Consider the following 24,238-nt stretch of genomic DNA (forward strand, 5'->3'; position numbering starts at 1 on the left):
ATATTATTATCCTATATATATGTATGATTATACTACCAGAGTGACTCTGCACCATGTACAGCCAGAAGGATGAGAAGTTGTGCTCCATTTGTGTACAATGTGTCAACATCCATTCTACTGTCATATATAACTAATTAGAACAAGTTAAATAAAATAGGAGACCGGTACAATAGAAGAAGGTGATTGGGGAGAGGGAGAGGAGGGAAAAGACGGTACTGAGGAATAAGATTGATCAAATTATACTGTTTTATTTTGTGCAGGTTTGAATATATTATAACATATCCCACTGTTATATACAATTATAATGCACCAATGAAAAGGCGAAAATTTTAAAAACAAAAGAGTAAAAAAAATATAAGAAGAATGAAGGAGGAATCAAAAGCGGTTGGCTGTTATCAGGAGAAAAGAGAGAAAGAAAATCCAGGGAATATATATATATATATATATATATATATATATATATATATATATATATATAGAGAGAGAGAGAGAGAGAGAGAGAGAGAGAGAGAGAGAGAGAGGAAGAGAGAGAAATGTAAACATAAAAGAATACACAACAAAACTGTAATATACAAAATTTAGACACCCCAGTCTTTCATAAATTGATGCATGAAAAATATTCAGATTCAAAAATTATAGCGATGTGAGAGATAGAAAAGGAAAAAAAATCTTGGTGGAAAATAGAACAATTGTTTTTCCATTGGAATTTAAATTTCTCAGTTTCCCTTTTCAGGCAGTAGGTGGTATTGTCTGGTGTTTGATGGGAACTCCACCCTCAGGATGGTGAGGATTGCTAAGGTGGAAGAGTTAATCCTGGAGGCAGGCTATAGCAATTGCAGGTCCATGCTGGAAGTCTGCACCCCAGGAATCTCTTTTGGTTTTCGCTTGTGTGATGTAGGAGACAGATCTCAGCCCCTTATGTCACCTGTGGGTCCCACAATTCCTGGTCTCTGATTTGGTCTCCAAACTTGATCCTTTTGAATTGATTCCTGGTCAGTTACTTCTTTCCTAGGCAGTCCTGAGGGCTGAGCACCAGGACTTGTGGACCTGTCTCAGAAAGCTGGTCTGTATTGGGCAGATCAAGTGCTGTGTGACGGCCATGTAGCTGTGAGTGCTGGGCCAGGTTGGTGGCAAGGGAGATGTTGAGAGTCTGGGGGTTGGGGAGCCAGAGGCCCTGTTGCATGCTGAACCTGGCAGGACCAGGGGACCAGGAGATCAGTGGATGCTGGATTTAGAAGGGAGTCAGGGACCAGGCTGGTGCCAGGGCCCCAGCAAGTTCTGGCCCAAGTGGGCTCTGTCAACCCAAGGGGTGCCAGACTAGCTGGCTGGGTGAGTTGAGAGCAACATGCCCTCATATACTCTCCCAATCTTCCAATTCTGAGCAGGATGTGTGATGCTGGAGGCATCACAATAATGAGTCTTAAACTATACTATGAAGATATGGTAACAAAAACAGTGTGGTATTGGCTTTAAATTAGACAGCAAGACCACCGGAATGATATAGAAGACACTGAGACAAACCTATGTAATTATAGCCATCTGATATTTGACAAAAGTGCCAAAAGTTTGCAGTGGAGAAAAAGATAGTCTGTTTAGAAAATGTTGTTGGGAAAACTGAATATTCATATATAGAATAATGAAACTTGACACCTATCTCTTACCACACACAAAAGTCAAATGAAAGTGGATCAAAGACTTAGGAATTAGAGCAGACATTTTGTAACTGCTAGAAGAAAACATAGTGTAAACCTTCTAACATATTGGTGCAGGCACTAACTTCCTTGACAAGACCCCTAAAGCTCATGAAATTAAGCCAATAATCTTGTTTGTTTTTTATGTACTGTCTTCAAATAACACAGACACAACCTTTCAATATCACACACACACACACACATATATATATATATAAAATATTATATATATAATATGTTAGACAAAAGCATAAATAAAATAATAGAAAATAAATACAATTCTGCTACTTAGAATAATTTTCAAAAAGAAGTATCTGCATTTTAAAAATTAATTATTAAAAGTAACTTTAGCAGATTAAGCATAGTGACTTCCATAAAAATTGTGTAGTCTAAGAGGTTAGCTTTACTTTAGAAAAAATCTAAAAAAACACTGACTCAGGTAGGTGATCAGTCAGTATCCAAAGTGGTAAGTCATAAAACATACAACTTCCTATATGTGATAAGAATGGCACTTTTCCTCCATGACCATCCTCCTCAAAACATAAAATTTCAACCTTATCTTGAGGGTAAACATCAGCCAAATGGCACCTGAGGAACCATCTATGAAATACTTGCTTAGGAGTAGTGAAAACTTTCAAGATCATCAAAATCAAGGAAGAACTGAGAAGTTCTTATTGCCTAGGGAAGCATGACTAAATGTAATATGGAATTCCTAAGGTTTTCTAGAACAGAAAAGAGATTATATAAAATTATGCAAATATAAACTAATTATGAAATTTAATAAGGGGTATTACTGGTTCATTAATTAGTATGATGAAAAATGTATCATACTGAATTAAGATGATACTAAGAGGAGAAGCTGAGTGTGAGGTATATGGGAACTCTAATATCTCTCTAAGTTTTGTGTAAATATAGAAGTATTCTAAAATAAAAAGATTTAAAAAAAAACTTTGTGGACAGCTAAAGAAAAGAAAACTTTAAAGATTGGAAAACTTCCACACCAAAGTTTATTGTCCCCAAAACTCCTAAATATTCTCAATTAGACGTATGGTGAAATCAAAGTCTAGATGTTATGACATAAAATAGAATTCAGGCTGCTTAGATACAACATGATGAATGTCTGAAAAATAGTCTCTTAAATGATAGCACTTGTATCCAAAGATGAACATTTAAATATAATTTGGATATAAACATTGAGTTCATTTTTAAAAAATATTTTCATTAGTTGCTGATGAATCTTTATTTACTTATTTACATGTGGGGCTGAGACTGAAACCCAGTGCCTCACACATGCCAGGCAAGCACTCTACCACTGAGCCACAACCCCAGCCCCTGAATTCATTTTTAATAAATCCTTTTATTCTTCTATTCCAAAGAGCCAATGGGCATTGCACTTTTTATGAAGGAAACACAAAAGAAACATTTTAAACTGCTTCATACATTCTTTAATTGAACATCACAAACAACAGACATTGATACCTAGACATTTTCAAAATGTATCTAGTGAATATATGGTACAATAGGTAAAACATGAAAGATGACAGGATTTTTCCAATGAAAGAATTCATATTCTCTCTTGAAATGGATGTTACTTTATTAATACTTTCAGATGTGAAAAATAAATCAAAATGTTTGATCACTAAGTTTATTTAAAACTAAAATCTAAAATGAAACACTTTCCCTAGACCAACCTCTAAAACATAGGTAAAATGTAAGCATGGACACCAGAAAATCAATTATGAAATGCTCCAAAGATGTTTTGGGTACCACTTTTATTACTACTACTTTTTATTTCTAGGTAATGACTGAGAGTGGAAATTCTTAATATCATGAATTACTGATAATGCCTTTAGATTCTATCAGGTATCTGTGAACTAACTTTTAATAAACATACTTATGAAATTGATTATGTTTGTGCTGTTTTAGGAGAATAACAATGTTTTAATTTTGACATTTAATAAAAATGATTAATACTTAATTGGTACTTCATCAATGGCTTCTATTAATCTATTAAAGAATTTTTTTCCCCTTCAGGAAGCATGAACATGTGGAACAGACATTCCTTTGGGCTTTTTCTTTTCCAATATTATTATACATAATAAAAAAGATGAGAACTAATAATTTAGACTACATTAATATTTGATCTATTACCAGTAAATAACTGAGAAACAAAGCAGAAAGCAGTTCAAATTTAGTACAAAATAAATCAACAAAATAAATAAAACTAAAATCTCTCATCAACACTGTCATAGAGAAACAGTGTTTTGATTAGTAAAGTGCATTATTTTCTTTAAGACTAAGTTTTTTGTTTATTTGTTTGTTTTTTTTTGTAGCAGGGATTGAACTCAGGGGCACTCAACCACTGAGCCACATCCCCAGCCCTATTATGTATTTTACTTAGAGACAAGTTCTCGCTCTGAGTTGCTTAGCACCTTGCTTTTGCTGAGGCTGGTTTTGAACTCTTGATCCTTATGTCTCATTCTCCCAAGCGGCTGGGATTACAGGCGAGTGCTTCAGCACCCGACAAGACTAAGTTTTGAAGGACTTTCGAAGATAGCTATTCTTCTGATACTAATACTTTAAATAATTATTCTAGTGGCAAGTAATTATAACTAAGGCCAATAAATATTTGTATATAATAATACACAATGTTTGTATATAATGAATTACATTACTCCTGATAGCTGTTATCTGCTGTAACCTATCAACTCCAAATCTCAGTGGAATAACATATAAAAAAAAATTTATCTCATCAAGTGCAATCCTGCTTCCTGATTGTTATATAGACAGATTTCTGCAGATGTTTAGGGCATCAAAATGATTGGGCTCTACATTTCCTAAGCTTTGGCTTCGAATCCTTCATCAAGCTGCAGATAGGAACCAAGAATGGATATCACACGTGAAAGATACATGTGGCCCAGAACACACATTTTCATTCAGATTTCACTAGCTATAACTCAAATCATGTAATTATACTAACTTTATTGAAAATTGGGCTACATTCATTGTATAGTCTAGTTGTGTATGTAGGAAAAAGGCATTCTACTACCCTCTTTTGTACAACAAAATAAAGAATGTATCCTATTTTAAAGTGCTCCATGATACTTTGATTATGAAGTAGCGCTCAGTTTTTCCCCTCCTACCATGTATGCCCTTGTAAGGAAATGTTATCGATGTTATGTCCTTTCCCCTTAATAGACAGAATGTAAGCCCCAACTTTTAAATATTTTTTTTTTTTTTTTTTTTGGTGAATAGAATGTAAGAAAGTGGCAGTGTATCAATTCTGAGTTTATCCGTCAAGATGCTTTGAGCTGGGAGGCAAGTTTATGCTTACCTTTTGGAAACCTGCCCAGTCACTCTGAAAGGAAGACCTAAAAGTCCTTTCTGAGGATAGAGAGAAAGGAGACACCCAAGCTACTAGTCAGAGAATCTCCAGAATCAGAGAAACCAATGTAGCAGATGTTAGGAGATGCTTATAGAAGAAAAGGTAAGACCAGAAAATTCTCCCAGGTGAGGAGTCTAAATTTGGGGCCAATGGACAAAATCACTAGCTACACAAATAACTTGAAGATCGATTGTTAGATAGATAGCAACAGTATGGAAATACTGAAATAGGGATAATCAATCATACATGCTTCGAGTGTTTACATAGGAACTTGTATTTTGCAATAATATAAATAGATATATTTAATATTCTTTTTGAAATGTGCAAAGTTGATTATAATTTTTAACCTAATAAAGTCTCCCTTCACTGTCTTGGTAGGTATAAACAATGAATAAATGAAAAAGAAACATTTTTGCACCAATATAACTCTGTTCTTGAAAGAAATGAATTTATTAACACTCTTCATTACTCTATGCAGTGTTCTGATACAACATATGACAAATACATTGCTTCATATTAACCTTTTAAAAAGCATGAAGATATTATAAAGTGAATCAATTAAAATAATTTTTTTAAGTTTAAAAAAAATGAGCATGTGGGGAAAAAATTGACCGTTGTGTCTCCTTGCAAAGTATGTTAGAATTCTTATTTCAGGAATTTGACTTTGTCTTTTTTTCTTAAGCATATACTTAGAAATACCTATTGCTGATTACTTCAAAATAATTTTAGCATATTATTGTGATAACCTGTGCCTTCATGTTAAAAGGATTATGGAAGAGAATTCTAGATTTTGACAGGTTTAAAAGCTATTTGACTTGTCACTGTTTTCTCTTTCATTTCAAACCTGATTTCAGCATACATAGACCAACTTAGTAATGCAGCATCTGACCTCCAATAGGATCCCATTGATGTTCCTTGATCTCTTGGGACATTCATTCAATCTACTCATCAGAATATCTTGTCCTCATGTTGGAGGAATGTGAGATTTTTTTTGTTACTGTGATTTTTTTTTGTTTTTGTTTGTTTGACTGTGAGGTGGGTAAATGGTGAGAAAAGCTATTTTCAAAAGAAAATCAGATTAAAAAAATAGTGCATGGAGATTTTGAATAAATCATAATTAAAGGTGATATTTTCAAATTAGAATTCATAATTTCAGAAATCAGGCTATGGAAAGTTCCTAGCTTTAAAAATTTCCCTCAAATTACTCTTTGTTATTATTATTTTTTAAATTTATATTCCTTTGCATAAAGATACCAAAGTCTTTATATTCTCTATAATGATTTGTACAAATGTAAAGTTTTGCACCAAAGTTTTTCAAAATTTTTATTATGTCTTACTACAGAGGGTGGTGGAAAAGGAGGAAGTGGCCATGCTAGAAAGTAATAGATTAAAATGATTCAAAGGAAGCATCCAAGGCCCCTCAGTAGTGCAGCATTCCTGACAATACAAAGCTGAATAAAAGGAGCTGCTAAATAATATTGCCTTGGGATCGGATTGGCAGAAATTCTGCCTTATTAAAGTAACATTAAAAGTTAATTTAAAGTTCCAACATGCAGTTTTATTCAATACCCAATATACTAGAAATAAGATCCATTTCTACTCTGCTACAATATTAGATATTATGTGGGCTTATGGAACTAGATTTTGTCTGATTGTATCCTGATAGAATAATGGAAATATAATTTTATTTTCACAACAGACATTTAAGCTATATATACATTCCTCTAATTTCATGTGGTATAAGTAAAAATAATTTTCTTCTTATAATAGCTCATAGGAGATAAAATTAGCATTATTCTGTTACAACATGAAAATGTCTATAAATAATAATACCAATGAGAAAATCATAAAGGGCAATTTTATAAGTCACTTATTAATTGACAGACTTGGGGAAAACTTTTTAAATTTATCACAAACATGAACCTCACCTGCCAAAATCAAACATTATTGCACCATATATAATATATCAGTGTTCAACAGTTTCTGCTGAATTCCTACATTTGGTACTATTTCGTACACTAACAAATTCTACTGAAGACATTGACTTTACCATCAATCATGTTATAACTTGATTAAAGAAAGGAACAAAACACTTTCAAAATGCTTATTGACTACCGTGTCGTAAGCAAAATGTGTTGTGAGATAGAATCATAAGATGGCCCTGCTGTATAGAGCTTATGGTCTTATGAATTATGAAAAATCAACAAAGGAACAATTTTATTGCTTAATCATAAGATATCAGTCAAAGTGTGTTCTGGGAATGTGGAATTTCACCTAAAGTGATTAGAAATACTGTTTCCATTTTTATTGGATCATGAAGAAGAAAAAGTATATTGTATCAGTCAGGAAATTGTCTTACAGGAAACAGATGACATGTTCAAATGCAATACTGAATACAAGAGTACTGGTTCTATTTTTAATGGTGTGCAGAGGATTAAGGAAAACCATCAAGGAATGAGTCAATAATAAGAGCTGAAAATAGAGAGTGCCATTATTGTTTCCAACGGTAAAAGAAGGAAACAACAGTCAATCAGAAGGAAAGAAATTAGACAAAAGTTTTGTGAGAGGACCACATATTAGCAGCTTGTGATCCAAGAAAAATGGAGGTAAAGGTATCCTTAGTTCACCCTCATTCTTGATGGAATTCTTCAAATTCTGCAGAATTTGGAAGACAAGAGAAACTTGTTCAAAAAGTTCAGTGAAGAGTTAATATAGAAAGCAAAAACAGGGATTAAACAATGCAGATATGAATATGGAACACAGAAACACACAGGAAGGCCTTTAATTTAAAATCATAGAACAATTCATAAACAAGATAAATTGAGCTAAATTTTTCACTGATCTCTTAAATTTTTCACTGATATCTTATGATTAAGCAATCAAATAAAAGAAAAATTATTTCCAGCTCTTAGAACCCCTGTGTGTCCTTTTCTTATCAAGTTTGGATTTTTACTTTATAGTTACATATGCCCAAATAAGCTAGGTAAGTTTTTATTATTTAGGAAATAAAAAGTGTTTATAAATTACAATATTTATATATATTAAAAGATCTGGTTTATTGTGTTCAACATTTTGTTCAAAAGATTCACCCATGTTGCATATAGGAACAATTTAGTCTATTTGTGAAAATCATTCAATGTTTTATATGTTTTTTGTATATTGAAACATATTTTTATTTCTTCTGATTTTTAGGAATTATGAAAAATGTCAACTGAACATTTTTCCACAGTTATCTTGAAACTTTGCACGAGTTTTTCTGGAGTTTATCCCCTGTTCTTGTGTCTTTATAAGTTTATCTTCATCGGGTGATGCAAATTGTTTTCTGAAGTAGGTGGTAAGATGCACTACACCAATCTTCATGAGAGTTCCTAAGTCCATAGCTAATCAACATATGCTACTGTCTGCTCTTTAAATGTACAAGCGTTATCTAATTTTTGAAAAAAAAAATCTTTTAGTTTTAGTTCAATAGAATGTCTGATTTGTTATAGATAATTCATATGGCACCTTGTCTGAGATGTAATTATCCCCCAAATCCTGAAAAATGCTGCAAAGCATTTTGTTTTTTATCTTTTATATAAATGTGTTTAATCTGTCTGAAATTGTGTTTTGTGTATGGTATCAATCACGTCAGTGTGTAATTTCCTTTTTCATCCTTCTACTTTTTAGATGCCCAATTGTTTCCCCACGGATAAAAGCAACACTCTCTCTGTTAAAAGCAATAATTTATTGAAGTGTGACTCTTACAATGGAGTGTATCATATTTTTTAAACTTTTACCAGAAAACATCTAATGGTAGAAATGAGGAAACGAATTTGTAGAATACGCATCTTTTTAGCATCAAATGACTAGTAAGTGAAAGACTCGGGATTCCAACCTAGGATTCTGATTCAAAAGAGAACCTCTGTTTACTAGGATACCCTGATGGGAGAGAGGAAGGGCTCTATGTTAGGACAATATTTCACTGACCATATGTACTCCTAGAATCTGATTCCTTCCTATATTTAATACCAACATATTTATCTGTTTTTCCTTTTTCTCTTTTGACCTTCTTTGTTGTAATCTCTACTCATAATGATCTATAGCTTTTGGAGAAATGTTTCTTCTATTCTGAAACTCCCACAGTGCTCTGACTCTCCCAAGCCCATTTTCTTTAAACCTACTCTGTTTTGTTTTACTTTTGAGTCAATTTTTCAAAGTCAGTATGACACTTGAAATGATTGTGTAAGTAGTGAATTTATTTTCAATTGCTTCCCACCATTTTCTCCCATTACCTCTGTTTTCTTTAGCTTCTCTATAATCCTGTAGGTCTCCCCAATGGCCTCTTACTGATTCTTCAATGTCTAGGACAATGTATATCACATGCTAAGGTCCTTGCGCTCTCTGTGTATTGTGTCCAATTATTCTAGAGTAGCTACTTAACTCACAGAAAGATACTCTGAAGCAAATTTAGGGCCACTTCTACCACCCATGATAGTTACATGGTCCACATGATCAAGTCTCTTTATTTCCAGATCATGTTCACTGAGTCAAGCTGAGCCAATCTATTTCCATTACCACTAAATATTATCATTAGACAAAGGATTAGATCAAGGAGTGAGCATGAGGCCTAATTAAGTCAGTGGCTTTGCCTAGGGTTTTTTTTTTTTTTTTTAACTAAAGCTAATAAATATAGTACCTTTTTCTTCTAGTAAGAAAGCTTGGAGGGCTGGGGATGTGGCTCAAGTGGTAGCGCGCTCACCTGGCATGCGTTCTGCCCGGGTTCCATCCTCAGCACCACATACAAACAAAGATGTTGTGTCCGCCAAATACTAAAAAAAAAATAAATATTAAAATTCTCACTCTCTCTTTAAAAAAAAAAAAAAGCTTGGAGAATACAAAGCACAGCATGCTTCCTAAAGTATGAATTTTACCTGGAGAAGACATAATGAAGATCTTTTGAGAACTGAGGCAGAAATCAAGCAGTGATACAGAATCTTAGGTGTCTGACTAGTTAGTTTACTTGCCCTGGAAGAACTATTTTACTCCCTGTTCTTTCAAATACTGACTTTTTTACCCTAACCTGTTTCAAAATTAAAACAAAACAAAACAAACAAAAAAATGGGGGCTGAGGATGTGGCTCAGTGATTTTGTGCCTCTGGGTTCAATCCCTGGTACCAAATTAAGTAAGTAAATAAAGTCCTGATTAATCCGTGCTCTGATGCTGTCTTTCTTTTCTCCTTTCTGTTGATCTCTCATCATTTATCATTTATTTCATTTACTTCCTTCCTTTCTTCATCCCTCCCTCCTTCTATCCCTGTATTTTTTTCCTTTCTTCTTTCTTAGGAATTTGACTTAAAAGAATATATTAATATTATTTAAGATGTGAATGGATTTTAATAAGTTTACTCTTCAACACAGAGAACATAAGTAGAGAAACGCTTTAAAGTCAAATGACCTGGATTTGACTTCAGCTTTCTTACCTTACTAGATACATAGTATTGAAAATTCACTCAGCTCTACAGTAAAAATGATCACAATGACACATGTCCTGCCTGCCTTATCCATTTTGAAATAGCTTGTGGAGTTAATTTTAAAGTTTAAAATCTCATAGAAATATTACTTAGTTTTAATTTTATATTGTGTTAATTCCATGTTAGTATTACAGATATTCATAACATGATAAGGGACATATTTTTATACCTTTTTACTTTCTTGAAAATGAAACAATATTCAGTACTAAACGTTCTTCAGCTTTTACCCACTGGGCACAAAAACTCATTTTGTTCCCTTTGTTGATGAATTCAAGGAATTTTAACTTAAAATCAATTGTTAACAGGTATTGAATCAAGATCTGTACTCTGAATTCATATGTCTACAGATGCCTTTTGAATTTAGTTTAATTTTAGTCAGAAAATACTTATTTTATTGTGTTTAGAACAATGCATAAACCATATACTAAGAAAACAAAAGCAATGCAACTCTAAAATATGACACTGCTAAAATCAAAGGAAAACCAAGTATATGTTCTGAAAAGGAAGTTATAATAAGGGTCTCAAAATTCATCTTAGTTTATAATTTTTCAAAGTCTAATTTTACCTTGAGATCACAAGTGTATTCCATATTGTGGGTGAAACAGTAAGACTGACCTGTCCTGACACTGTCATAATGTGAATGTTTTCAGGATATGAACTCCCTAAGCCTCTAGTGACTTCATTAGCTAGTTTCTGTTCTCCTCTGTCAAAAACCCAAAGAGGTAATTCATGTTAGTGTGTCATTCTAGGTTATACTCATGACATGGAATTATGCTTTCTTTGTGTTTGCAATAGTGCTTTAGGGTAACATTAGCCTTTCTATTCCTTTTCTGCTACATTGGTGGGGTCTCGGTCTCTCTCTCTCTCTCTCCCTCCCTCTCTCTCTCTCTCTCTCTCTCTCTCTCTCTCTCTCCACTTTTGATTGTCAAGTTAAAATAATGCAGCTAAGGATGAAGAAAATGAGGATAGAGAATAAAAACAGCACCATTTCTTCATGGGAGTTCTATTGTCCTGCTGCAAAAATGAAGAGGAAATTCACTAGCTGCAAAGAACAAAGGGCTGTCACATATACCCTCAGTAATGAAGAGCTCTTCTTTACTATTAGATACACCAAGAAAGCTCTTAAGGTTCATTGTAGGTCTATTAACATTATGATGACAGCTTTAGTAGGTTTAGCCTAAGGAGACATTCATTGTCATGCATAAAAAGAGACCCAGTTTGTACATTTAGATCTTTGCAACTTCAATTTCCTTTGAAGTTAGATCTCAGTTAGAGAAACATTAAAAATGTCAATTTCTTCTTCTGCTTATGTATCAATCATTTTACCATTTTAACAATTGATACTAACAACAACTGAAATATCAACTCACATCATAAAACATGGCACAAAAAATCATATATATTATGCCATAGTCCAAGTGGTCATTGCATATGTGTGCATGTGTATGGGTATGTGCATATGTGTGTGCATATGTGTGTAGATAGAAAGGTGATTTATCCATGTGTATATAGATGTATGAATAGTTACAAATAACATATATGTTACAGTTTGTATTTGAGGTGTCCCCAAAAATCTCACATTTGAGACAATGCAAGAAGGTTTAGAGGAGAAATGATTGGGTTATGAGAATCTTAACCCAATCAGTGAATTAATTCCCTAATAGGGATTAACTGAGTGGTAAATAAAGTGGTAGGGTGTGGCTGGAGGAGGTGGGAATTGGGGTGTGGCTTTGGGGTATACATTTGTGTGTGGCAAGTAGACCCCCCTGTCTGCTCTCTGATCATCATATGAGCTGCTTCCCTCTGCCACACTCTTCTGCCATGATATTCAGCCTCACCTTGAGCCCTGAGGAATGGAGTCTGCTGTCTATGGATTGAGAACTCTGAAACCATGAGCCCCCAAATAAACTTTTCTCTCCCTACAATTGTTCTGGTTGGGTCTTTTAGTCACAGCAGCAAAAAAGCTGAATAAAACAAAATGTATATCTAATAATAACATCACTATATATTTATTATTATAAGTCAGTGTGGCTAAGTCATTGATTTTTTCTTAATAACTTAAAATAAAAGAATTAAATGAGGAATTATACTTTTAAATAATTATATTTTAAATTTTCATAACATAATAATAATGTAATCTACTCAGTATCCTATATACTGAAGGAAACCCTAGCCTGCACATTCAAATACAATCCATACACTTTGATTTATAGAGGCAAATAAAAGCATATAGAATAGCATGTGACTAGAAGTGAGACTCAACATGACATATTTAAGAACATGAAGGAAATTATGTATATTGAAATAGGGAGAAGTGGACTGAGTGTTAAGAAATGATTTGGAAACATTTGGGGGAGCCTGATTATTAGAAACATGGTAAACATGTTAAGGATTTTTGCTCTTAATCTTATCTAGAAAACACTCTGCACTGAGTAAAATGGCATTTATAGTAAATAGACAAATATGCTATGAAGTGAAGAAGGAATAGGAGAGAGGCATCACTGGAGACATAGAAAGCTGTTAAAAACTATATTAGGAACTCCCTTTGCTTTCTAGGGCTTTAAATGAACTTCTAGGCTCATCTGAGGGAAGCTATGTTAAGATATTTCAAGGAAACAGAAAAGGAAGATTTTTGTGGGCATTGGCTTACACAATTTAGGAGCTGAGAAGCCCTACCATATGCCACTTGCAAACTGAAGAAATTTGAAAGCCAGTGGTGAAATTCATTCTTGGTCCAAAGGCCTAAGAAACTGCAGGGAAGTGTACTAATTTAAGTCCCAGAATCTCAAGACCCAAAAAGAAGGAGTTCCAATATCAGAGGGAAAGAGAAGTTCCCTCTGATGAAAGAGCTGCAGATTAAAGTTACACCTCCAAAAGGGAGGAGAAGTTCAACCTTTCTATGTCTTTCTGCTGTACTTTAACAGACTGGATAATGTCTATGAACATTGATGAGGGAAGACTTTCTTAATCCTTAATTCAAAGACAATTTCTTCTGGAAACACTCTCATTGACAAATCAAGAAAAATTCAGGTATCTAGGTATCATTAGTCATTTGACACTGAAAAGTAATTATCACAAAGGGCAATTGCCAATGATAAACACAAAAGTAAACATAAGCTAAAAATTAGAGCACAGATTTGAGAAGGGAAAGCAAACAAGAAAGCGATGTTCTGAGGGCATGTGACACTATCAGAACTCTAGAGACCAGTTTTGAGCCATTAAGAAGATGGAGAACCTGTACTTGAACCTTTTGTTTTAAACCTGGGTGCTGTGAAGGAAATGGTCCCTTGTTTGTATCATCCTCTTGGATCTACATTAAAAAAAAAAAAGGAAGAAAAAAATCTCTCCAGAGTAAATAATTTCCAATCAGATGCTCATGATTTTCAGAATGAAAATCAACGATACTCTGAGACTGAATATAAATAGTTAAGCTATATGGATAAGAATCAGAAAAGTTTAAAAAATAAAAAATAAAATTTGACTCAAGGTCTTAAGATATCAAATTATAATATACAAAATATAAACTATGGAAAAATATTTGAGGAATAAAGGATAGAATGAAAAAAAATGACCTAACTACTAGGTATTTGGATAAATGACAAAGTATATATTAAGAAAAATACTATTTGAAAAATGGAAAATAATAAGTCAAAATCAAGTCTCAAACTCTGGGGGTGGGGAACAAATAATAAAGCCAAGATAAAGAATTCAGTCAGAATATTGCAAGACATAAAAAAAATGGAGACTTGAAGGAAATTAAATGTTAGAATGAGGAGGATTGTATTATAGATAGTGATGGAGAAAATTAATACAACAGGAATTAATTTTAAAGAGATAATATCTCAAAATTCCAGAAATGATGAAAACAAAAGTAGTCATATACAGAAATAACAGCAGAAAAAATTGAGGCAGAGATAAATAGGGAGAGATGTTGGGACGGAGTGAAGTCTGGAGGAACAGTGAAAGGGAGGGAGCAAAGAGAGAGAGAAAAATCTACAACTAGACATATCTTCCATGATGGGCAATTAAATCATTGGTAGTTATCTGGATAAAATCAATGCAAATCAGAGGAGAGTGAAGAACTACCTTCCAAGTGTGTGGTCAGGAAAAGAGGAGACTACCAAATTAGATTTAGGACCTCCTTAAACAGGGCAAGACAAGTTCATTTCTAGAAAATAAAATCTTCAATCATTAACAAATAATTACTATGGCAAACTTAAAAGGGATGAATTATGAAGACAATCTTCCTTCAGAAAGTTTAGCAGGAGAGAGAAAATAATAAACCAAGGAACAGGTAAACATTTGGATAATTGTGTGTTCTATTTAAAATGGGTGTGGATACTAGATAGAGTTCTAAGCAAAAAAAAAAAAATCGGTATTTTTGGAGTTTACATTCTAGTGCAGGAAGACAAAATAAATAATAACCATCATAGAAGAACTTACATACTTTAAGCAAAATTATCTTCATAAATAACAACAATGTCAAATGAATGAGGTAAAGATGAATTTTTAAAACTTCACTAGTATGTGTTAGGAGGGGATTCAAAACATGTAATTTTCTAAGCCCTTTGCCTCTTTTGGAAGGTGAGATTAATGTCCAATAAATTTAGAATTTTTAAGTACACATGATACAAAATCAAGGTTAACTGTGAAAACATTCAGCATAAAATTGTGTGGTTTGTGAGCTAACGCCACCGAGCCATTCATATGATGGAGATTACTTATTGGCTGATTGTTGTATCTAGATGATGTTAATTGAAACAAGCAGTGTATAATCAGTTAGGTATATATACCTCTGCTGTCCTGCAATAAAGCGGCTCTCGCTGTTTCAATCATCGCAAGTTGCTTGTCACCTCCTGGTTATTTGCCCAGACAGACTGCGGCACTGCTATGGTACAAATGATGGATAATCTTAGTGCCTAGTAAGAAATAGAAGAATTGAAATGGAGAGAATTATGCTGTTTAAAAGTAAATAGTGGTTTTAATTCTCCATAAAGATGTTTACCCTATTCTCTGCTTGGAATAAGGTTCCCTCTTCTATCATCACCTTTTCTTGTAAACACTTGTTATGTCATTGTTGGGGCTGAGCGTCTTTCATCTCTTCTCCCATGACTTTAATAGCTCTTACTATGGTATGATTTCACAAGTCTGCCCCCTAAATCAAGTGTAAGTTCCTTCAGTGTGATAAGCATATTTTACATTTTTCATACCCTGAGTCTAGAACAATGGCTGGAATACAGTATTTATTGACTGACTAGGTGAGTCAAGGAAGAAGAGAGAGGGGAGGAAGAAAAGAATCTTTGCTATTATGTAGCTTTGCTCATTTTTATTTGGTATTCGTTATTAAAATATGAGTTTTCTAATTAAAAAAAACAATTATCCTTCATAAACTCTAATTTTCTTCATCATTTGGTATCTTTTTCTCTTTTAATGGCTAATTAGAAATATGACTAGTTTAACATTATGAGGTACTGGAGAAAATAATGAAAGTAGTTCTTAGCAAATAATGAAGTAGAGTGTGAGGTTGGAAGACAACAGGTATACTTGAATAATTCCTAAACATCTGCTCATCAGTTAGTTTGCACTGGGATATATAATGTCACAGACACTGGGATGTCTGGAATTCGTTTTAACTTATTAATTTAACGACTGATTATTCTAGGGGGAAAGCAGATGGGGAAAATCTTATAAGAATTATAAAGTATGTGTTTGAGAATGCACAGAAGATCAAGTGGGCAGTTAATTTCAATCACATAAATTATGAGAATCAGGTATTTTGTCCTCACAGCACTCTTGTCCCTCTACCTTTGCTTCTCACTTTCAAATGTCAAGCTTGCTTTTTGTCGTCCCCTCTTTGGATTTTGATGGTATATGCTGAAGACAGGACTTAGTTATGACTCTGTTCCTGAACACAACAAACTTCTGTTTCTGAATTATCTTAGAATTTTCAATGAAAACTTGAAGTGAATTTGAGGGACACGAGACAATACAGAGCTCAGTCTTGAAAAAGCCAGCCCTTATAGGAACAGGAGTGCTGAAGACCTGCTGCCCCAGAGGGTAACTTCTATTTTCATGAATTTCTATGTCAAAGGATTTGGGTAGCTATAAAACCATCCAGGTCCAGAACGGCCTTCTGATACACCTCTCTAGTGCTCTTTGTTTTCTTTCCCTTCTCTACCACCTAGGGTCTCCAGGTAGATATTATCATTTGTTAAATCTGACAACGTTGTCACTTCTACGACATTGGTATTTATGTAAAGAGTTCACTTGGCTACCCCCCTGCCTGAGCAGAGAGTAGGCTATGATAATACTAGACTAATGATGATGACCTAACCCCTAGGAAAGCTATGCATTTGATAAATATTTACATAGGGTTATTTGCCTCATTCATTAATAATTGATTTTTCAAAATGATTCTGCCACTTTTGCTTCTCTCTTCCTTTAACTTGCTGTCTCCTAGGTCTAAAGATGATCAGGGTTGGTGATTTTTCACCTTCTGCCTCACTTGATTGAAGTAGTTCTTATGCATAATTCGTGCTGATACTGCCTGATTGCTGTATTTACAACAAGTATACTATTTTTGTGCTGATATTTAGATTGAGTCTTGAGGTTGCTTGTGACTATGTCTTCAGTTTCTGAAATGTAACCTTCATTATTTTTGGAGATTTTATAATATGCATGATTTTGCATGGGGAATTTTCTTTAATTGTGCTTTTTTCCACCCCCTGCTAGTAATAAGAGGATGTCCTTGATTCCTCACATGTTGATGAACTAGTTTTTTAGTATGTTTGCTTTTCTGGTTGCTTTTTAATTTTTTTCTCCCAGGGAGTGAGTTCAGGGGCATTTAACCAGTGAGCCACATTCGCAGCCATATTTTGTATTTTATTTAGAGACAGTGTCTTACTGAGTTACTTAGTGCCTTGCCTTTGCTGAGGCTGGCTTTGAACTAGCGATTCTCCTGCCTTAGCATCCCAAGTTGCTGGGATTAGAGGAGTACACCACCACACCTGGCTACTTTAACACTTTTAAATGCTGGCAAAGTTCAAAATAATATGGTGTCATTTAGAATCTTTACAATTACAAAAATTTGTAATTCATTTCAGAACTCTTGTTTTTCTCCCAAGAGAGCCATAGATGTTTTTCAGAAAGTTAATAATTATACTTCAACAAAGAAGAATGAGAAATGTTTTTAAAAATATTTAGGGCATTTACTTCCATAAATTTGAAGTTTAATAGACTTTTAAACAAAAGTAATCTTAGGTTTAATTTTTATTCACTAAAAATTATTATTTAGAATAAAATGTAAGATGATGCTGGTATAATATTCCTAAAATCTTCATATGTATACTCCTGAGTCCACTAGGCATTATCTAGAGATTCTAACAACAATCTATTAACTTTTTAAGTTATAAAAATAGTGCATCTGTTGGTTATAAATGTAAATAAAGTGTATATTATATAAGGGGAATAAAATTTTCAAAATTCAGAGAATGCTGGTATTAATTTTGTAATGGCTTTTTCCATAATTTTTCTATGTTAATGTAGGCAGATTTGCACACCCTTATAAATAATTCAAAATTAAGATAATACTGAATAGATAATTTTACCTCCTTCATTTATCACTCAATATTTTTCTGTGTACTTCTCAAAAGTTTTCCCTTGTCCCTAAGAAAATTATATTAGGCTTCATAGAACCATTATTATGGAGATAGCAGTGTTTATTTAACAAATATACTACTGCTATATACAGAGGTTATTTTTTCAACCTTTTTGTGTTAGAGAAAGTTATATTTTATGTTTTTATAGTTTGGGGCATTTCTTGTTCCTATATTAGGCACATCAAATGCTTTAAAATGCTGAAATTATTTTGATATGTTTTGCTAAGTAATCTATCCAAAATGGGTGCAAAAATGTTATCTCCAATTCTTTTAAGTTTAATTTTTGAAAAATTACTAAAGGTAAAATAGTCAAAGCTTATGGTATTAGAAGTAATCATTAGCACATCGTATTTTCTTGTACTGGAGTTTTCACTTCATGTTTTATTTTTTTGAAGTTGATATACTTTTACTTACTGGATTATAAGAACTCCACATAATAAAGGTTTGATTTTTTCAACACTTTGTTTTAAACTGAGCATTTTATTTGTGTACTAGATGCTAAGTAATCCACAGGTAAAGTACTCACTTTCACAGATAAATAATGAAAAAAATTAGGCAATAGAGAATGTGATGTTGAAACCAATATGCCCAGGAGCATGGGAAGATTCTTTACTGTCTCAAATTGTCCTGCATATTTCTTATCACATTTTTTTTCATATTTTACTGATTTGTATTTGTATTCAAAATTCATGAAATTTTGTTATTATAAAGTCAATATATTTTTATGTAGCTAAACAAGAATTTATAAGTGACTGAAGGTCATCAATAATTTTGAAGAGCATAAGTTGTGTTCAAATGGTGGTTCACTGCAATTTGCATTTATTAGTTTGCCCCAAACTATAAGGTCTAGACTAATATGAGGAACAAGGAATAAGGCCACAAAATGTAAAACTTCAGCTAATTATGTGCCCTGTGGGTATTATGGAAAGTCACAGTGTGGAGCTATATAGGCAGAATGAATACATTTGGAGAGTGTGCCCATGCATCCCAGCACAGTTTTGCATGATGATCACCTTACATTCAGGACAAAATATTTGGCCAACAACTATGTGCCTTAAGGAGGAAAGATGAAATAGGAGGCTCACTGAATGATGTAATGGTTAATCTATCTATGTGTCAATTTGGCTGACATAGGGATGCTAGATATGGGGCAAAACATTGTTTATGCTGGTGCCAATGAGGGTTTTCAGGAAAGATTACTAGCTGAATCAATAGACTGAGATGAAAAAATCTTACCTCAACAATGTGAACAGGCATCATCCAGTCCATTAAGGACCTAAAGAAAGAAAGAAAAGGTGAAATTTCTCTTTACTTTTGCTGATACATCCATCTTCTGCCCTCATCTGGGAGGTACATCATGAGCTTCCCTGGTGCACATGACTAGTGAATCAGATTTAATTGTGCTACTAGGTTTCCTTTTTCTCCAATTTGCAGATGGCATATTATAGGACTTCTTAGCATTTGTGATTACATAAAAAGTTTCCATAATAAATAAATAAATTGATCTATAAATCTATTCATCCATCCATTTATCTATTTATTCATCCAATTATCTATCTATCTATCTATCTATCTATCTATCTATCTATCTATCTATCTATCTTTTGCCTATTGGTTCTATATCCTTAGAGACTTTTGACTTATAGAGATAATATTTAGCTATGATGGAGAAGAGTGATACAAGGCATAGGATCTGATAGGAAAATGTAAGAATAGAAAATGATTAAAAGAAATGAATTGTCACCCATGTTACTCTCCTTTCCTCTCACCAAATACACATAGGTCCCAGAAAGTTATAATAGTATAGAAAATAAGTCTGTGAAAGAATTTCTAGATCATTTCACAGGACAAAACATTGGGAAGGTATTTGAGGATTTCATGCACAAACAATGCATTATATTTTCAACACCATGAAAGGTCTTGATTAAGATCTGTAATCAATTAGAAGGTAAAAGTGTAATCAATCTTAGCATCTAATTAGATTTTATAGTGATTAGTTTGGTGTTAATAATTTTATCACAAATGAATAAGGTCTAAACTCTTCTGAAGTTTCAGTCTTCCACAGGCTATGCATAATGGAGAGAGAAAATTAAGAAAAAAAGTTTAAACATAAGTGATAAATGATAACAGTTAACAGGATAAGAACACTGGCAGAAATTCTGGGGGCAGAATTAAGGAACTGGCATTTCTTCCTTCCCAGGGAAGACATTTTCATGACCTACCTAACACTTAACACACAATGCTAACTCCAGAACGAAGCTTATCAGTCACACTTGTTTATCCCAGTCACACTGTTAGACTCAACAGACTTCCCACATCCATGACTGTTCTACTCCCCATATACCCTTTAAAACAATTAACAAGGCATGTTACCACCCTTTCAGAGCTCTAAAAGTTACTATTATGGATTTTACGTTAAATAACATTTTTACATGGAGGTGTTCCTCAGAAAAAATATCTAAAAATTGATTTTGTAGGGTTGGGGTTTTGGCTCAGGGGTAGAGCACTCACCTAGCATGCATGAGAAACTGGGTTTGATCCTTAGCACCACATAAAAATAAAATAAAAGTATTGTGTCCACCTCAAAAAAATTATTTTGTAAAAGAATTTCCACTTAGAACAAATCATTGTTAATATAAAGAGCTACTATGACCTTAATTGACCATGGGAAATTTTTAAAAAATTAAAAATGGATGTTTGTATACATGTATGTTTATATATTTATAGGTATTAGACTTTGTATTTTATTATTTGAATCCTAACTCAAGTACTTCATCTAGTGCCTAACAAAGTTATGTGTATGCATACATAGGCGCATATATATACATATATACATACATATATATATATATATATATACACATACACAATACTACACATCAAAAGTAGTGTAGATTAACCTAATATTTTGTGATGGCTATAATAATCATCATTAAGATTGTGCGAATGATGATAAAGATTTCCATTCACAAAGCTTATTTATTCTATAGTGATGATGGCACAATGCTACAAGATATATGAACAGATTATGTTATATAATTCTTTTAAAAATACAATGTAAAGATTTGAAAACAAGATTTTTGAATGTGCAACATAATCAGACCACAGTAGAGCCACAGTATTAATCAGGGTATTTAGAAAAGGCTATTTCTTCAATAGCACACACATTTTTGTAACTTTGTTTTCAAATGACAGGATATCAATGTTGTTCATTGTGACTCATTATACATGAAATTCTCTATTCCAAACAGTTTTCACTTTGTTTTCTGAGACACTTCAGTCTACCTCCAGCAAGTAGAGAACTGGGATTCTGCCTTTGAAAATCATGTAAGTTTAAAATAAAGGATCATTAGTTTCAAGAATTTGTTTGTTCTTATTTGAGGTTTTTAAAATGCAGACTATGTCTAAAACATTTTATTTTATTTAAAGAGAGAGAGAGAGAATTTTTTAATATTTATTTATTTTTTTTAGATTTCGGAGGACATGACATCTTTGTTTGTATGTGGTGCTGAGGATCGAACCCGGGCCGCACGCATGCCAGGCGAGCGTGCTACCGCTTGAGACACATCCCTAGCCCCTCTAAAACATTTTAGGTTCATAACAAAATTAAGAAAAAAGTACAAAGATTATCTGTACATCTTCTGCCTCCATAGGAGCATACCTTCTTGCATTATCAACATCACATAGAAAAACTGTATATTGTACAGTCAATAAAGCTACCAGGGTACATCACTGTCACTCGAAATTCATAGTTTACACAGGGCTATGTTCTTTTGACTGTACATTCTATAAGATTAGAAAAAGTATAATAATATTAATTCACCATTATAGTACCATAGTATTTTCACTTCTTCATATACTGTGTTCCACTTATCCATCCCTCCCTCATTGATCTTCTCAGTTTCCATCGCTTTGCCTTTTTTCCAAATTGTGATATAGTTGGATTCATATAGTACATAGCCTTTCAGATTGGCTTTTACACTAAGTAATATGTGTTGTAATTCCCCCCACATCTTTGGATGGCACAAGGACTCATTTATTTTAATTGCTGAATAATTTTATATTGTTGAGGTATATTGCAATTTATCCATTCACCTATGAAGACATATAGGTTATTGCAAATGTTGAGAATTCTGAATAAAACCATGATAAATATTCATGTGCAAGTTTTTATGTGAAAATATAAGTTTTTAACTTCTCTGGGTAAATATTAAGGAGCATGATAGCCAGATGTTTTGGGTAGAATATATTTTATTTTGTAAGAGGCTATTAAAATGTCTTCTAATAGGGCTGCACCATTTTGGATTCCCAGTAGCAGTGGAGAGTTCATGTTCCAGATCTTTACAAGATTTGGTGTTGTCAGTGTTCTGTTTAGTTTTTTGAATAAGTCTATAGTATCTTATTATTGTTTTAATTTGTATTTATCTTACACATGATATGGAACATCATATAATCTCTATATGCGTATAATCTGTATATCAGGGTTTGAGTGTTTTTTTTGTACTGTGGATTTTATCCTGGCCCTTTGTGTATATTAAGCAAGCACTAAACCACTGAGATATCTCTTCATCCTTTCCTCCTCCCAATCTTTTATTGTGAGACAAAGACGTCCTCAATTGCTCAGGTTGTTCTCAAACTTGTGATCCTTCTGCCTTAGTCTCCCAGATAGCTGAGACTGCAGATTTGCACCATTGCATTTAAACCATTTTGCTTTTAAAATAATTTTTCTTTAGTTTTGTATACTTTTTAAATATTAGAATTATTTTGTTACTGCTGGGGAGTAAACCCAGGTCCTTGCACATGCTAAGTATCGGCTGTACCAGTGTGCTTCATCTCTAGCTCCTAAATATTAAAAAATGTTGAGCGTAGAGAAGTCACATTAGAAAATTTCCTTCAAAGAATATTTTGGTTCTACAAAACTGAAAAGTGAGGGTAGGGCTTCCACAGTAAGTTACAGAAAAGAACAAGGAGAGTTACCAGGGTCAGACTGTCTCAATTGGAGCAGGGGTGGCATTAGCTTAGAGTATTAACACTGGGTATTGTCGACACTCTTGGTTAACGTTTAGAGAGGGTTCCTTTCTAAATACAATGCTTTATGCTTACAGTGGGCCAGACTGTGTAGCATAAAATAATCAATCTCTACAAAAATGCAAGGAAACTAGAAGAGCAGTCATAAATGGTATGTGGATTCCAGAGTTGCCATTCTCAGATTCTTGGTTTACTTTTCAGAGGTAAATTTAAGGAAAGAAATAATATTTGGCTCCATTTTTTTGTGATGTATTAAAATAACTGCTATGGCTCAGATGTTGAATGTCTCTTAAAAATCCATGTGTTAAAGGTTTGATCCATGAGGTAGTATTATTGGGAAAGCTATGAACCCTTAGGAGGTGTGACCTATCATAGGTCCTTAGATCACTGGATGTCCTCAAAGGAAATTGTGGGACCACAGTTTCTTCTTTTTCTTCTTTGCTTCCTAGCTCATGAGGTGAGTGGTTTGCCCTGCTAAGATGTGCTGCTTTCATTAAAGGCCCAAAGCCTGTGGTCCACGCTACTTGGACTGGAACCTCCAGAAATGTGAGCCCAAATAAATCTTATTATCAAATAATCATGGTAGGTATCTCATTGTGGTGAAGAAATCAGACTAATATAACTTTACAAAGTATTCCTCTGAGAAAAATAGCAATAAAATTAAGTGCCAATATTCAGACTACAAAGAGTTTTCAGGTCAGGCAACACAATCTCAAGGCAGACAATCAATGTTGTCTGTAAGTGTAACTATAAAGAACATATTAGAACCTCAACAAAATCAGGTACAAAGTTACAGAGCAACTGAGTAAACTTTCAGATTGAAAAGAAGTTAATGAGAATAGAATAAGTGTAATCTTAAAAAAACATTTCTGTACCACTCCCAATTACAGGCTTAGATGTAATTCTTGTAGGAGATTTGCCTCAGTCATAGTGTAATGAATTTTCCTTCTCTACATGAAAAAAAAT

This window comes from Ictidomys tridecemlineatus, chromosome 8, assembly GCF_052094955.1.
Source record: "Ictidomys tridecemlineatus isolate mIctTri1 chromosome 8, mIctTri1.hap1, whole genome shotgun sequence".
Taxonomy (NCBI): Eukaryota; Metazoa; Chordata; class Mammalia; order Rodentia; family Sciuridae; genus Ictidomys; species Ictidomys tridecemlineatus.